The 15,993-nt window shown below is 43.0% G+C and overlaps 1 protein-coding gene across 2 annotated transcripts in view; it reads left to right on the top strand.

The window, feature by feature from the left end:
- The first annotated feature begins 1,443 nt into the window (after positions 1-1,443).
- The window catches only part of LOC309603027 (PALM2-AKAP2 fusion protein-like), a 101,197-nt gene continuing 86,647 nt past the window's right edge, over positions 1,444-15,993 (top strand). Inside the window, exon 1 of one of the 2 annotated variants that reach the window (XM_082337348.1) lies at positions 1,444-1,508. The gene's annotated coding sequence lies outside the window, so the exon portion shown is untranslated. Of the gene's footprint in view, positions 1,518-15,993 lie in introns of both variants that reach the window. The other variant, XM_082337347.1, reaches the window with a different exon arrangement.

Below are 15,993 nucleotides of genomic sequence, written 5' to 3'. Positions count from 1 at the left end.
GGGTGATCTAATTTCCATATCTGACTGGATTTCTAAAAGGCTCTTGACAAAGATTTTTAAGGAGACTAAGCAGCAATAGCAACAAGAGGGAAAGCCCTGGTATAGCTCAGTAATTGCTTAGAAGATAAAATGCAAAGTACAGGAATAAATGACAGGTTGTCACAATGGAGGGAGGTGCTGGATGCTATGGGGTTCTCTAAGGGTCAGTGCTGGGATGTTTGCTGTTCAGTGTACTCATATCTTACTCGGGAATGGAGTGAAATAGCAAAGTTCATCAGTGGTATTAATTTACTAAGTCAGTAATAAGAAGAAAGACCATGAAGAACTACATAAGGATACTATGAGGCTGACTGGGCAATGTAAGAAATTCAGTGTAGGTAAATGTGAAATGACGCACATGGAGAAACAATCCTGTAAAATGGTGGGCTCTGAGCTGGCCATTGCAGGAGTGAAATCTCAGGGTTATGACAGGCAGTTCCACAGAAACATCAGCTCTGTGCTCAAGAATTCCTCCTAAAATACTGTTAGGAGAAAAGCATCATTGTGCCACTATATGAATCCATGGTTTGCCCACATCTTAAATATTGTGTATTTCTTCATCTCAAAAAGGATCTATTAGATCAGGACGATGTTCAAGAGGGCATCAAGGATAAGAGGTAGAGAACAATGTATGGACAGAGGCCCTCATGAGCAACCTGCAACTCTTCAGCCAGGAGAAGGAATGATGTAGAAGGATTACAGTGGAGGTCTGCAAACCCATGAGCAGCTTGAAGAGAGGGTTAGGACCTGTTGCTCATCTCCATCACTGGAGCTGAGGGGGTAATTAAGTTCGTATTGAAACCAAAAATAAAAGGCAGAGGTTCTTCACAGGGCGGGTGGCAGACCAATGAAAATCCTCGCCAGAGCCTGCAGTGAACCCTGCAAGTGCATTTGGGTTCCAGGGGACACCGAAGAAGCCCATGGAAGTCAGCTCCGCTGTATATATTTAAAAAAAAAAAAAAAAGCCAAACCACACCAATAAACCGAAAAAAAGAAAAAAAAAAAAAAGCCAACCAACAGCAAAACCACCCCGAAACCCACGGCTCAGGAAACCCCCGGAGCTCCCGCTTTGCACATCCCCCGGGAGGCGGGCCGCGGGGCCGCGCTGCTTCCCGCCGGGGCTCGGCCCCCCCCGCCCCGGGGCTCGGCTCCCTCTCCTCCCGCCCTTCGCGGGCATCCGTAACAGGAGAGGGCTGCAGCCCGGCGGTAACCCGAGCGCGGCGGGACGCGGGGGGGACGCGCGGAGCCTCCGCCGGGGCGCGGCGCCCCGCGGGACGGGACGGGGCGGGGCGGGACGGGGCGGGACGGGGCGGGCGGCGGCGTTGCCCCCCTCTTCCTGGCGTCGGCGAAGGGGGCGGGCGGGGAGAGAAGCGGGGAGGAGGAGGAGGAGGAGGAGGAAGAAGGGGGACCCGACGTGCCGGGGCTGCGCGCCGAGCTGCGCGCCGGAGGAGCGGGAGCGCTTTGGAGAGGTACCAGGGGTACGCCTGTGTCCGTGCGTCCTTCTGTCGGTCGGTCGGTCGGTCGGTCTGTCTGTCTGAGCGCGGCTCCGGATGCGGAGGGAAGGGAGGCGGCGGTGGCTGCGGCTCCGGCAAGTTGTCTGGCCCTTGGAGGGCTGCGGGCGGGAGGGGCGGGGGGGACGACGACGACGACACACGACAAGGTGGAAATTGGGGGGGGGGGGGGGGAGGAGGAAGCAAAGCAGGGTGGGGGGCAAGGGGGAATCGGTAGAGATGCGATGAGGGGCAGGGAAAAGGCGAGGAGGGAAGATGGAATCGCAGGGAGGGAGAGGCGAGGAAGGGAAGGGAGAATGAAAATGCGGGGAGGGGAAGGGAAGAGGGAAGGCGGGATGCTGGGGGGCGCTGCCCTTGCCCTCGCCCACCCGGCGAGGTGTGCCAGGGAGCCCCGCGCCCGCGGGACCCCCCACGAGTGCACACCCCCCTGGGGCTGGAGGGGCCGCGGGGGGGCCGGGGGGTGCTGGACGGGGCGGGGGGGGCCGGGTACAGCAAGCCGGGTCTGTGCGTGCACCCCCCCGATGTCCGCAGGTGGAGGCGCGGCTCTTCCCGGTTTGGGGGTCCGGGGGGGGTCTTTGCATTCCTCCCCGGGGGGGCGGCCGCTGTGGGGGGGAGCCGGCCGGGCTGGCGGGAGCGGGGAGGGCTGAAAGCCGGGGTGGCGGCGTGGAGGGGGTTTGGTAAGATCCTGAGAAACCCGTGACGTAATTATTTTTTAATCAGCATGGTTTTTTTATGGCCATCTCAATTTTTCCTGGACGCCCCTTTTTGAACCGAAAATCTCCTGTATCTTTGTTCCAAGTCTTTCTATTTTTAGATCCCCCTGTAACAGTGAAGCATGAGTTTTAAATATTTTATTTCCCTTTATTTGGCTTCTGCTTAGGACCACTGCAGTGTAAACTTCTCAGACATTGGTGTCTCTTCCTAAAAAGTTATTGAAATTATTACTGAGGTGGGCAGGCAGGCAGCTGCTGTGGCTATCAGTGTTTGAGTTCCTGATAACATTAATGATTAGCCATAAAGAGCAGTCATCATACTGAAGTTTGTTTTTTATCTTAAGATGAATCGCCTGTCAGCTCTCAGATGATGTACATTACGGCAATAAGTACTAGCCTAATGTTAGAAGAGAGAGAGCAGATCTCCCAATTGTGATTTTACCAATGAAATAAATATGTTGGGTTTTTTTGAGCTGCGATTAACAGTTCAATGTTGTAATGATATCCTCTGATTCTAGCATCGTCTCATAGCTCTGGTATGTCAATTTGTATTCATGCTGTGTAAGTGTTTTGCAGAGGTTTTGCGTGTCTGACAGGGATTTATTTCACTTTCACAATTACATTTTCTGGTCTCACCAGCCTCAGGAACCCGAGGAAGGTATATATACATCGGTATCTGTGGTAGTACCTGACTTCTTTTTCCTGTGAAGTGGAAGTTATTTCATATATTTTTAGATCATAGCTTTTATGTCCCTGCACACAGCAGAGGATGAAGTTATAGCTGAAATTGTGTTCAATTAAGTGTATTTATTTTTAAGTATTTCTGATTGATCACTATTGAGTGTTGGTTTTTATTAATTTCGTTTTCATTTTATATCTGAATGCCAGTCCATTTGCTGCCCTTTGATAGCCTCTACCAACGTAAATTTGCACAAATTTAATGTTACGTACAGATATTGGCTTTAGGTAACTGGTACATTGTTTTTCGCATTAGTTTTCAAGCACCTGTCCAAAGAGTACAGGTTCCATGTGAGCTCTTAAGGAAATTAGACCATATTTATAGATGTCTTATAATAGTGCCAATAAGAAGTAGCTTTTGTGGCAGCTGATGGTTATTTTCCTTCTCTGTGGATGTGCAGCTTCTGTACTAAGGGATGTGTGCATAACTTCCCAATCCTTTCAAATTACTCAAAATTCCTGTTGACTTCAGCCAGAGTTTTGGCTAAGCGAAGAATGCAGGGTCGTATACCTTACAGCATGAGAAGTATACCCAGCAGAATCCTGAGCAGTTTGATGTATGCTTTGATCATGGGATAAGTTAATTCACGCCTAGTTTGTCTTGTCTAAACTGTAAAACTCACTTTTGCTACTGGAAACACCTGCTGATTTAGCAAGCTCTATTGATACTGCATTTATAGCAAGACATGAAGAGCTACATAATGCAACATCTAGAACTGTCCCTATTGTTACCATCCACAGCGTGATTTTTCTCTCATTGCCATGCTGCAGTACTGATTCTCAGGCAGTTCTGACTTCAACTGACCAGTTCATTTGTGGCTGTGGGGTAAACAGGTTTGTTCAAGCTGCCAAAATTGTCTCTCTCTCTTTTTTTCCGCCTTCTTTAAAAAAATAAAAAGCTTTGGCGGCTGCCTCTCCTAGCAGTCTGCTGAAGGGGCACATCTTGGTTCTCATGTGCGCCCTGTTGTTTGGCTGCTTAAAGTCCATCTTAAATTCTGTGTTACTTTGATACATTGCTTGCTTCCCATTTCTAGGCTGATTCTTTGTTTCGATGCCAAAAGTTAATGAATAGACCCTAGCAAAGTTCTGGACTCAGAATTCATTGAGAAGAAGTCCTTTCCAATACTCCTACCCACTAGGAGCAACTCCATTGAAGTGGATATGGTACTCTTGGCGTTCAAATTATGTGAGCAAAAAAAGCTGGTCTACTTATTTATGATGATACTCACTTACCTGAGTATTGCATTTGTCCTGTAGAGGGTTGTTCTTTAATTGACTGCTGACCTAGACCGCTGGAGTACAGCTCTATAAAATTAAGTTTAATTATGAAATATAACAGCAGCACTGAATGAATGCCAGCAAATGCAGTTACATCTATAATTTATGTAATTCTTTTTGATCCATATGCCAAAATGGTACTCTTTTTCTTCTGCATCTCCAAAATTTTAAGTTTTTTCTGCTTAAATAATTGTAAGACTTTGTGTTGCATTGCTCTGATAAATTAGTATTGCACATCAGTCTGTTTCATCCTTGTGAAGGATAAATACTAATTACTTGTGGCAAGACAAATGCAGTTGAACAAAGTCTATACTCTATGAACTCTCCTATCTGGAATTCTGCTGCTGCTAAGAATATACTTCACCATACAGCTTGATGGAGAGTGAGAATGATTCTGTGGTTTAGTCTTCAATGAGGAAGCAAACCTTGCAGTCTTCCTCTGTCCTGGGGTAGGTCAATTAGAGTTGATTTTCATCTCAGCCATCTAAAAATGAGATGTGCAGTTTGAGTTGGTAAAAAGTGAACTACCTCTGTGGTCCAAGAAATGCGGAACGTGCTTCCAGAGAGTCAGTCATCTAACATATCTCAGATTGGGAAGATTTTTTAAAATAGCCTGATGGTAACCTGTCATCATAGCCATCATGGTTGACTGCAGGAATCTCGATGTTGACGAACATGGCATCTCAGGGCCCTTCCAATACTGTTTTCTGTGATCAAGTGAGAATCATGGTAAATCAGTACTGACATGTGTACAAAGCTTTAAGAAAGATGCATTGCACACAGTAACTTTAGGACGCCACAAACGTATCTCACTCCTTCCTGAAAAAGAAGTCTCAATCCTCAGTGCAGAAGTTTCCCAGCTGTAAAATGGAACTCTTGTTTCCTCCTTTTTCTTCTCTACATTGGAAGATCTTCAGAGCTGTTTTACAATCTGCACCCAAGCACGGTGTGTTGAAACTAATTTCAGCTGCTATTGGAAGACCCATTCTAGTTTATAAAAAAATCATATTGTAACTACTGTTCAAAATTATATACTACAGAAATCTAGATTTTGTTGTTCCTTTTCTTATCTCCCAAATAATCATATTCACAATACCGGGTTGTGCTGGTATTATGACAAAATGAACAAAAAAGAGGATACATTTTTTGTATTAAAATTCCAGGTTAGTAATATAAATTATGGACTTATTTTTGGTGATGAACAATCTTCAGTGATCCATTACAATTGTAAATCATGCCCTCCTTAATTTTAAAAGGAGATCCTTTGACTTAAGTTTATAATTAAAGAGAGTTCAGAGTTTTACTTTTTGTTTATTTGATGACAGTAAGGTACTGGGTTTACAGGAGAAAGCAGAACTGTGTCTTTAGAGTAATTCTTCAGAAATGTGGTAAAAATACTTAAGAGTAACAAGACTCAAGTGGTTTATCGCTTGATATGATATTTACATGCAAGGTACTGCAAACATGAGAATTTTCCCTAGGTATTGTTTAGTAGAAAGAATGATTTCTTTAATCCCTTATTAATAAGAGAGAAAAACAATAATGCATTTACGATACAGCAAATTCCCTCCAAAACATATACCTCTTCAGAAGGGTTAGGAATATTGCTTTAAAAGACCTGCATAAGTACTTGGAAAGCTTTGGTACATGCTAGTGAATCACAAAAGTGTGCCCTGTTCATTTTAGAATTTTCTCTCCAGCTTTATCTAATTGACTGAAAAGGTGAATCATGATCCAGGGGAAAGGATGCTTTCAAAGATCTGGATTTTTTTTTTCCAGAATCTGTTGATTCCACTGATGTCTTTTGTGGCTCTAGGCGTCGTAATTTCCCTCTTCTCCCATTTTCTTGGTGTTAAAAAGGAAAAAGAGCAGAAAACTTCCTGTATGTAACTTGCTAAATTCACATCACTGTGTGTACTTTGGAAGGGAAGGGTTATCCATGTATAGCTTTTTTCTACATGTTTTTGTATTGCTCTATATAACATCTGTTTGTATAATGTATGCATGAGCCGGAAAACTTTTTAAGGGTGTAGCGGGTGTAGTATTACCAGTAAAAGATGGCTTATATCTGTGTCATTTATTCCCTTTCTAGCAGCTAAAGTTTACCAGTTTACTAAAGTAGTGAGAAAAACTATCTCCTGCCTTGATAATTGCAAAATACCTTTAAGCTAGTGACACATTAGGATTGTGCTGACTTAAATAGAAAAAAAAAAACAACACCAAAACCACAAACACCACTGCCTCCATCACTGAACAACTTAGTGTGACAATTCTGCTCACTGGGCCTGAGTGCAAAGGCAAATGCACATGAGGACATATGTTATCTTCCTTCCTGACAGTTCTTCTCAGGGACTGATATATCACAGCTGTTATTTTTTTATCTGGTAAATCCAAGGATTCAAGTAGACATCTTGTGCCTCATTATTTGGGGCAGTGACACCAGCATTGTTTGAATTGAGCTTTGTAACAGCCATTTTTTCCCCAATACTCCAAGGAAAAATACAGCTGCATCTGTATATACACTTGGAGTGCCCTATTTCTGTGTCTTCTTGTATGTTGGGCAAGATTAGTAGTGCTGGTTGAGAATAATTCCCTAATAGGATGGCTAATACACAACCCAGATCCATCCACCTTTGAAAAAATTTCACTTTTAAGAAGTTCTCTTTTTTTTTTTTTTAATAACTCTTCTTGGGCAGGCTTCAGGAAGACATTAGACCAGAAATAGGAACCAGCTGACATGTACACCCATATTAGTATCCTGCAGCAAACCTCACTGTCAAACTAATTAAATTGGTATAAATCTATTAATAAAGGTTCCAGGTTTGCCACAAGTAAAGAAGAAAAGATTATTATTGTTAAAGCAGGTGAGGTTTAACTATCAATTTTTGTACAAACCTTTTGCCTCTCTAGTTTCTGCTATTAGGAATTTATCACAGCGCTCCTGTAGCTTTGTAAGAAAGACAATGCAAAGCCAATTGTAAATCTTTAAATATTATTCTATAAACTTTCCTCATAAATAGGTCATTTTATTTCCGATTTTAGAGTTCCCCATTAGCTGCTACCCTGCCCCAGGAGTAAGTGCAAGAAAAGGTTTTTGCCTGTGATGCTCTTGAGAACCCACATGTTGGTACGGGAACTGCTATCAATAAACCCACAGAGTCACTTAACCTGATTTTAAAACTGTTAAAGTATATGCAAGGTGAAGAGGCTGTTGCGGTTTGTGCCATAGTTTGATGTTCCACCTGCCCCTGTGTTTTCAAGATGCATTTTACTGGCATGACTTGTTCTCACTGAGAGGAGGAGGACTGTGGCCAGCCAAAGTCTCAAGGAAGGGCTGGAGGACCGGGTGTGAGAGGAGGAAATGCAAAGACAAAAGTTCAAATGAGTTCAGGTCTCAACGCCATATTGTTTCGACTATTCACAGCCTGTGGCTGGGACAGGGACACACCAGGTCAAGTTCCCAGCAGTGTTGTTCTGACACAGCTTGACTGAGCTCGGCAGAGCAGTGAGAGCAACCCAGCCCTTCGTTGTTCCTTGCTCCTGCTGCTGGTTGCAATCATCAAAAAGAAAAATTCAGCCAAAGTTGTGGTCTGATTCTTTTAAGTCTTTTCCCTTTCTCTGCATAGTTTCAATATTTTCAAACTATTTATGGCAATTCTGTATTTTTCTGTTGTGAAAGCAGCAGATATACTGAATATGGCTTAATAAAAAAAAATCAACTGTTTTGATCATTTAGTCAGATCTAAAGAGTAGCATATAAGAACCTGTGCTGGCTTTAGCTGCTGTTATTTCATCTGATAGAGCCTGAGTCTGTCCTGCATCCATTTGATGCTCCCAGTCTCCACGATGTTTCCCCTCACTATCTTTGGCCTGCCTGTAGTTTGTACTTTCACTTACACTCTTCTGGTTCAATTCCTGGCTTTGTTTAATTTAGACGTTTCAGAGACATATTAGCTTCCTTCACATATCTTCTTGCCAATGCAAGTTTGTTCTTCCTCTCTGATTCTTGAGTCTATTTGAGTCGCCTCTGAATCTGTGGTGAACAGCAGCTCTGAGGAAGCAGAGCAGCAGCCAGGCTTCTGGGGAGTTTTTTGGAATTTGGGTTGTTCCACCTGAAATGCTTTAGAAGAGGAGCCAGCACAGACTGAAGAAGTGCCCATTCACCTTCTGAAAGTGAGGCCTTTTAACAACATTTTTGATGGGCACTCTCAACATACCTATCCTGTTGCCTCCTTGGCTTTCTGGGGTGATATATCTGTAAGGCCTGGATTTATGCTCATTGTGGTGTATAAAATGTGTTTATCGGTTTCATTAATGAGAACAGAGATGGCATGGTACAGCAGATCAGAATGTATATTGTCAAAGATTTCTAGGGAATAGCTCTCACTTTAAATTAAAAATACCTTTTAATTAGTCGACATTTTTGACCAGGATATATTTTAAGCCCTTAAACTTCTTGAAAATCTTTTTCCATCTAATTAATTTAGAGATAGCAATGGGGAGCTCAGGTAATTTTGAAATTTCTAGGAGGATTAGCCTTGGGGAAAAAAATTCACATTTGGAGTTGTTGCTAGAAAGCTGACGACAGTTACTGGCATATTTAGAGAGTCCTGGAGACAGTTTGTGAAACTATTAGCAGATAAGCAGGACTTCCCAGAATTTAGCTTTGAGTGGCAGTTTATTGCACAGAGGTTTTGCTGATTTCTTGGAGCTGGGTGAAGGTATGATGGTGGCCAATGTCATGGTTGGATCCCAAGTAATGTTTGGCGATTGAGCCAAACTGGGATTGACTGGTACATAAACCAGTCTTTCAGAATTAGCTGTGCTGAAAAGAAGAGCCTGCGACAGAATTACTGTTTCTTGTAGGGGGTTTCTTGCTCATGTCTTTTTGTTAGATGTCATCAGATGCCTTCTGCTCTGAATAAAATGTTCTTAGGCTATTTTGCCTCTCATTTATTCCCCAGGCCTCTCCATAATTCAGGGCTTTCATCTGTATAGCAGCAACTATTCGACAGCAGAATTTCTTTGTTCTCCTCTGCTGCTTGTGGGATATGTGGGAAACCCAGAAGTTCAGCTCTCAGGCATGTCTTGCCTACTGTTCTTGTTGACTCTGGCAAGTCAGTGTATCCTGCTGGCCTGGGTAAAGGATGTGACTTCTCTGTGACGAGCTGGATAGGATAGGGTTTGTATTAAACCATCTCCTGCTGAAAACCTGTTTTCTTTCTGGAAGAAAAGGATGATAGGACTGTTCTCTTGCATGCTCCAAGACTCTAGATTATCGCAAGCTTTTTAAAGGGAAATCAAGCCAACACTCTGTGTTCTCGACAGTGTGAACTGTCAAAGAAGGGACCTTCCAAGACATGCCAAGAGGATATTGCCAACTGATCACCAGCTGCTTGGGATGTGGATCTGTGGGGCAGAGGAGCATGTGCATGATATTTTTTAAGCATTCCTCTTCCCATGCCTGTGAGACGTGTTTCTGCAGAATGGAGAATAAAACTGGGATCCTGCAGGTGCAGATGTTAGTGTGTCTGTCATCATAGTAGGCACTGGTAAGCAACCCAGAGGCAAAAAAACACAAAAATATATAAAAATGTCTTGTCACATCAACAACTCAGTTTCTGTTAAAAGTAGTGGTGAGTGTGGAAGGAGAGTGAGAGGAGGTTACTTATGCCAGTGTTCATTAAGTCGAGAGCCAGATGGCATTTAAAGCCGGGGCCAAGTTGCGTCGGCCAGAAGTATTCATTTGCAGATGAGAGAATCCAAGATAATTAAAGACCAAAGCACTTCTCCCAATGCAACACGTGCCGCCTTTGCCTTCACATTAGTCTCATGACTCGGGGACAGCACTCACGCTACGGTGCATGGTCTCTGGAGGACAGCAGGGTTGGGCTCAGGTTGTGCCCCTCTCTCCTTTTCATGGGAGGGGTTGATTCTTCAGTGCTTTACTCATTGCAGATGCTTACACTTCTGCAGAAGCAGCATGAAACGTCAGACCAGAGGTCTCTGCTCACACCTCCTCTTAGAGGGTTTGGGTCCTCCAGGCACAGGTGTAGCTGATGGTCCAGACTTAGGGAGTGAGCAGTGAACATCTGAACACGAAAAAGTCAAGTTGCCTCTGCAGGTGCTCTGCCAACTCTTTCAGCTACGTGCTCTTAGGTGGTGAGGACCTGTGAGTTTAGTAGGAGTGTAACAGCATTGCACAGTGGGATGGCTGTATTTTATGGATGGGGACTGACTCTGTACTTAAAAGGCCTGCATGTACGTGTGTGTTTTGCCCAACATCCCACTGGCATCAGCCGTCTGTCAGAGAGCAGCTGCATTGGGAAATGCATCATGCCATTTAAATCTTTTTTCTAGCTGGTGGATCTAATGAATACTTTCATTTCCTGGGGAAGCAGAAGCGAGGGGGAGAAATAAAAAAGGAGACACTGCAGCGCTTGCAGTGGCAAATGTGAGTTTGAAGTAGGATACATGAACTTTTTGAAGAAGAAAAGGTGACCCACTTTCATGGCAAGACGACTTCACTGTGCTAGGCAGGATGCCAGGATTTTGTAGTGACTTGATGATTTCATTCCTCTAGAACGTGGTGGTGGGCTCCAGTACCAGAGGAAATCCATTGTGGAGAGTCATGCTGACAAAATTTCTAAGGCTCCTCCTAGTCAGGACCTTGAGCATTTTAAGTAGCTGGGCAGTATGGAAACAGGCCTCTACTGCTCTGTTGCATTTCATGTTTGGGACTAGATGCTGGGTGGTACAGTTAGCTTTGGGTTTATGAAACAGATTTTGTGTGTATATTCTGTTGCTGGACATCAGAGAGCTCCAAAACAGCAAGCAGTAATAATTCATGCTGTAGAACAGTATTTGAAGTTTACTTTTTCTAGTAAATTCAGATTTACTTGGATTATGTGGGCTTGATATGGAGCTTGGTATAGATGATGTAAATTTCTCCACAGAAAAAAAGTCTCATAAGGATACTAAAAACAAATTCTTCTCTTCTTCAGCTTACAAGAAGCCCTAAGGAATGAATAAAGTCCTCTCTTATTTAACTAAAGAGCAGCTTCACTGATAACAAGTTATGGCTTGTTAACTGTAATTTTTTTTTTTTTTTTAAATCTTTAAAGTTTCAGAATGTTTCCTGGGCTGAAGAGTTAAAAACTAACAAAAACATTTAGATTTAGAGTGTATTGTAAAGATCAGAAGAGGCTGAAAGAATGACTTTTCTGGAGCCTTTGTTGTTCTTGTTGTTCAAATGCTGAGGTTTATACCCTTCTCTGAAAAGCTCTGATAAAAGCCACCCCTCCTCCAAAACACCAAATCATTCAAACCCAAAGCCCAAGCTTTCAGTAATGCCAATGGGTATAGCTTGGCAAGAGGAGACCCTATGGTTTTCCTCTCTGCTAACAAACACAGATGAACAGAGAAATATATTATTAGTCTCTCTCAGTATTTCCTGCAGTCTGTGACAGTGTTGCCAGAGTTTCTTTGGTTTGGCTGTTACAAAGGTAACAACAAAAAAATAATTGTCATTGGAGTTGCAGGGCAGGGTCCTACTTCTCCTGAAGTCTGTGATGGGAAGGAGATGCGGAGATGGGGGGTAACATCATTCCCCTGGAGCAGGCGGCTCTGCTCAGAGGACTGACTGGGGGAGTCAGCTTGGCCAGGGCAATGGCGTTGGCGCACATCCTTGCTCAGCAGGAGTGAGCAGCTCTTGCACGAGTGTATTTTCCATTCTGGGTGGCCTTGGCACTGCCTCCCCTTTCCTTTCTGAATGCCAAAATCCCCAGTCTCTTATTCTGCAGGGCAAGCTGTCCCCTCCCTCTACCTTTAACCTATTTCTTGTCTTGCAGCCACTTCAAAACTTTTCTTCTTTCAGCATTTTATGAGTTTCTCTTTGAAGCATTTACTGGCACTGGGTGTCAAAGACCTAAACAAGAGTAACGTGTATGTATCCTAAACCCTTCCCAGCTCTGGTCACTGTCCATTTTCTGTAAGGTTGAGAAGAAGCTTGATTCATTTTGTTTGGGGAAGCACTATGAGTGTTCAGTTGATACTGGATGTTTCTTGATCACATAAGCTGTGTGTTTAAAAAGTAAAGTGGTATGTGACAGGAGCAGTAGGAGAAACCACGAGAAGGTTATCAGCTGAACCAAATTCTGCTGCCAGCTGTGCACCAGCAAATGTCAGTAACTACCCCAGCTGCTGGAGAGTTAATACAGATCTGGTGGTGCGGCAGAGAAGAAGATTTTGACTCTTGTCACCATGAGAGTCCTTCAGTCTGATTCACCACAGCATTATTCGTGTTGTACCTTAGACTGTCTTGACTGAATTACATTTTTGCTCCTGAGATACTGCATACATTTACAAAAGTCTTCCTGGAATGGCAAGCCTTTTCACTTTGCTGATACATCCTGTATCTGCATTTTCAACATCAGATATGTATACATGGAATGCATAACACTCATCCAGAACATGAAGCCAGGAGGAGACCTTGAAGGCTTGACCTTACTCCCGGTCGCTTCCCACAGTGTTGCTTCCCCTCAAAAAGGGTAGACCAGGACCAGTGCCCTGGCTTTGGGGAGGAAAGCCTCAGGATCTCGCCTGACACAAGCTTCTGCGGGGCTTAATGCAAACAGCCAAAAAGCACAATCCATCTGTGCCTTTTCGTTTCTTTCTAGAGTGTTACTTTCTCTGAAACAGCTGTGAGTTACTGCATTACTGTTGATTATTTCAAAAAAGAGCAGAGCTTTCCAAGCAAGAGCAGCAGTTGGCTTTTTCACCATCAGTGGAAGTTACCAAGAGAAGTAGCATCAGAAAGCTGCATCAGAAATAGCTTTTCACTAGAGAAAACTTCTTAAAGGAAATCAGTAAGAGTAAAGATTTTATTTTTGTTCTTAAATTCTTGCTCTCACGTGTTGCAGTATTGTTGCTGCAAGCCAAACAATTTAGTCACAGCACCTTTTAACAACCAATATTAAAAAGATATTTAGGAATCCCTGTTAGTCCAGGCTCATAGTGGGAATGCTGCCCATGTGCTGTTATTTTCTTCTTCCTTGTGGTGGTAAATTTGGCACTCTGTCAGAATGGAGTAATTTCTTGCTACTCACTACTTCTGTTAATGTTATTTGGTGAAGTCACCTATGCCTTTTCTCACTTTAAAATCGAAATTGCTCTGGTCTTGTGTTTATACATTGCCTGGATCTTCTGTGAGTGTTGTGTGGGTATTTCTACTGAGGTCGGTGGGATTTCTCATTTCTTACGTGACTGTGGCTTTTGCCTCTCCTTTGCCTTTCATATATATGTAGCTTTTTTTTTCTTTATAAAATTAAGTCAACCTGCTGGGATCAAACTCATTGCATTGAAGGAAAAAATGTGAGATGTTTCCTGCAAACAATTGATGACAAACTCATTGTACTAAAGCTTGTTGAAAAGGAACTTTTTTTTTTTTTTTTCTGGAAGGTGAGAATAAAGGAATTTCCTCCTCCACCCTTGTGTTGTTGAGCTGTAAACTGATATTGTTAAGAGGGAAAAAAGTAGCAAGGCTTTAGTTTTCCTCAGGATATTATCATGTGATTTTAGTGAAAACTTTTAAAGATACAACTGTCACTCTAAAGGTTTCAGCAATCCCATTTAGAATTGAAAAACTAGTTCTTTGATTGTTTTTAATTTAAAGCATAGTTAGTTTAGTTTATTTCCACAAAAGACATGCCCTTCTGAATATTCAGAAACTCCTCTGGCTCATTTTATAGTTCAGTGAGAATGAAATGTTTTTTACGGTGCTCTTTACGAAGCGTTTTGATAATTATTCCAGCAGATAACTTGAGTTTGCTCTGGCAAAACACTGAAGCCACGTACAGTGGCAGAGTACAGTCTTGTGTTTTTTCTGAGGAATACGACTACAACTCAGTTTTGTCAGTCAGTAGCAATTACATATTTAGCATTTTGGCTTTTTATTAGACGCTTCTTAACAAAGTAAAGCATTGTTGGCGCCTGACACCTGGTGCAAGAAGTTTATTCCTGGTCCAGCCTGACTTCCATGGAGGGAATGGGAAAATGCTCGTTAAGGGTGGTAGACGGGTGGGGTATATTCAATTTCTGTGTTTATCAGGCAAGATGCCTAAACTCAGGTTTGACACTAGCCTTTTATAGTTTGTGTTTAAGTTACTTTTATTGAAGCACATGCTTAGCAGCAGGGTCTGAATCCTGTGATGTCCTGTTCATTTATTTTACTTTATCAGACTGTGAGTAGGCCCACCATCCCACCTTTTCCTGTTTTCCTTGGTACCCGTGGGATTTCCCACAGACACAAGCTGTTGCAGGAATGCAGATTCCAAAGCTCTCGTTCCGACATTTCTCTCAAAACTCAAATTGTCTTTAATTTATTTCCCTGATGGTCTAGTTCCTGTTACCACTCAAGTGAAATAGCAGGGATAGATTAATGCTGCTCTGAATATTATTAATAGTTCATCATTGCATCCCTAATTAAGATTGGAAATTGGATTTAAGTAATTACATAAACCCATTATAAGATACAGTTTCTGTCCCGATACCTTAAGTAGACAAAATAGAGAATAAAGAAAGCGGATACAGCTTGTTGCTCAGTAGACAGCATTGCTACTGACAAACTCTACAGGGCTGCTAAGTCGCAGCAAAGAACAAGATCATCTTGTCTCTTTGCATACTAGTTCCAGTAAAATTCAAACGAAAAAATTTTTTAGTCGTTGTGACTGACAGGCTGAAGTTTCTACAAGTCTTGGTTTGACTCTAGGTAGCAAGTCAGCTCCTCTGCTGTGGATCACGAGGAGAAGGATGTAAAATGTGGGGTAGGTTCTTAATTTAAGCCTCCTAGGTTAACTCTCGCTGTTTCTGGACATACTTTTAGAAGACATAACTGTATCCCCCCTGCACGACCAGCTGGTCAAGAAGTTAGAAGGAGCCTTCAAAGGTTACCAGCTTTTTTTCCGTTGCATCAGGGCGGGATCAGGCGTATTGCTTATTGCTTATCCAGACTTGTGCATTGCTAGAACTGGGTATTCCTTGGTCATAGGTGGAACAAATGTCAATAGTTTCAAACGGGTAGTGTTTTTGGTGGTTCTGGACTTGTGTTACTCCACCCTGAAACTGTCATAAGATGAAGCCTGGGAAGTGGTTGGAGGAAACAGCGAGGCAGAGTCAGGGCAAAAGGAAGCTCTCACGGTCTGAGACTGGGATGATGTCAGGAAGAAAAATTGTTTTGTACTCTTAATTGCTAGCTTGAATCATGCAACCCCAGTTGACATGGGTGGGGAAGTAATGAGAATGCGGTGTGCCACAGCAGCAATGACTCATGGGGCAGTAGTCACCTGCCTGCTCACTGGTTTTTGGCTACCATGAAAGGTGCAAGGATGATAAAAGCAGGTAGTGTGGGCTGATCCAAAGCCCCTTCAATTTGTTAGCTTGGACCGTGGCTCAGTCAGCATATGTGGTGATAATCAAAGCAGAATAGGAGTTCATGGCTTTATGGCGTTTCAGTGGAGCTGTGGTAGGGCAAGCTTTCAAATCTGCTGTAGCATCTCTAGAGGCACATGGATAACAGAAACTTACAAGACCTTGTACTTACAGCTTTTCTAAAGCATGTCTGTTGTCTACCTGATGCTTTGATCTGTTGAAGAGGAGTTTAAAGGAATATGGTTGGTTTTAGTGTAGAAGTTGTAGAACATCACCTATATCCTGCA

The sequence above is a fragment of the Platalea leucorodia genome, assembly GCF_965183815.1.
Source record: "Platalea leucorodia genome assembly, chromosome: Z".
NCBI lineage: Eukaryota > Metazoa > Chordata > Aves > Pelecaniformes > Threskiornithidae > Platalea > Platalea leucorodia.
This window is presented reverse-complemented; position numbering and strand designations above follow the sequence as displayed.